Source organism: Tenrec ecaudatus, chromosome 15 (genome assembly GCF_050624435.1).
Source record: "Tenrec ecaudatus isolate mTenEca1 chromosome 15, mTenEca1.hap1, whole genome shotgun sequence".
NCBI lineage: Eukaryota > Metazoa > Chordata > Mammalia > Afrosoricida > Tenrecidae > Tenrec > Tenrec ecaudatus.
The window spans coordinates 62148105-62149506 of record NC_134544.1 but is presented as its reverse complement, the minus strand read 5'-3'; the positions used below and the strand labels follow the sequence as shown (position 1 = coordinate 62149506).

General features: G+C 40.9%; 1 non-coding gene across 1 annotated transcript; it reads left to right on the top strand.

Moving 5' to 3' along the window:
- The first annotated feature begins 276 nt into the window (after positions 1-276).
- LOC142428476 (U1 spliceosomal RNA) lies at positions 277-440 on the top strand. The gene has a single exon (XR_012780373.1). It is a non-coding gene; the product is annotated as a U1 spliceosomal RNA (small nuclear RNA).
- The last annotated feature ends 962 nt before the right edge of the window (positions 441-1402 follow it).

The following is a 1402-nucleotide window of genomic DNA, read 5'->3' as shown; positions in this document are numbered from 1 at the left end:
CCGACCAGTGTCCTATGAGAGGACTATCCAACACACATATCAAATAATGGAATACTTGTTGCCTAGGGTAAGAGTGAAACCACAAGAAGATACAAAAGTTTCTGAGCCCCCCAGTGCAGCTACTTGCAGGTAGTTCACAGAGGCACTTATACAAGTCGCCCAAGAGAGAGCCCAGTGATCTTCAACTCTGGAAGATGGTGCTGGGCTCCACACATAAACAGCAACCAGGCCAAACAGCCTCAACAAAACAGCAGGAGAAACAGAAGACAATGCCGGATATTTACCTGGCAGGGGAGATACCATGATCACAAAGGTGGTTTTCCCAGGGCGAGGCTTATCCATTGCTCTCCGGATGTGCTGACCCCTGCAATTTCCCCAAATGTGGAAAACTTGACTGTATAATTTGTGGTAGTGGGGGACCGCATTCATGCTCTCCCCTGGGGGGAAAAAAAAGAAGACAATGCTAGAAGAAGTCATGAACCTAATGATGTGCATAGAAGAAGGAGACATGGACCCACCATCGAAAGAAGGATGAAGAAGACAAGAGCAAACAATTGGAAGATGAATAACTTTATTGCAGAAGGAGTAGGTATTGGCCCAGCTCAGAAATGAAATCAGGAAATTTCTAGAAACCAATGAGAATGAAAATGTGACATACAAAAACCTTTGGAATACAGCAATTGCATTTATCAGTGGAAGGCACTGAAGCACCCATGTAAAATGAAGCGAGACTTGTGGTTGATATGCTGACACAAAACCTACACGATTTGGAGCTGAGTCAACAGAACAATCCTACTAATAGCAAAAGAAAAGAAATAATAAAAATCTCAGAGTTGAGATACAGAAGAGAGAAAACAAGAAAAGTATAGAAAATAATGCAACTGAAAGTTGGTTCTTTGAAAGGATTAACAAAATTGATAGACCACTGACAAACCTAACCAAAGAAAGGAAGGAACAAATGTCAATAGCAAGGATGAGGGATAAAACAGGGGACATTACAACAGACCCTAATGAAATCAAAGGGATAATTACACAGTACTATGAAGGCTTGTACTCTAATGAGTTCAACAGCTTGGAAGACATCGACAAATACTTGGAAAAAACAATCCCTCCCTAGACTATCGAGATAGAAATCAAGAACCTTAATAGACCCATAGCAATAGAAGAAATAGACAAGGTTATGAAGGAATTACTAACAAAAAAATCCCCAGAGCCAGATGACCTCACAGGAGAATTCTACCAAGCATTCAGGGAAGAACTGACACCAATCCTACACAACCTCTTCCAGAACATAGAAAAAGATGGAGAACTCCCAAACTCTTTCTATAAAGCTAGTGTAACTTTGATACCTAAAGTGGGCAAGGATCCCACAAGAATTGAGAACTGCAAATATCCTTAATAA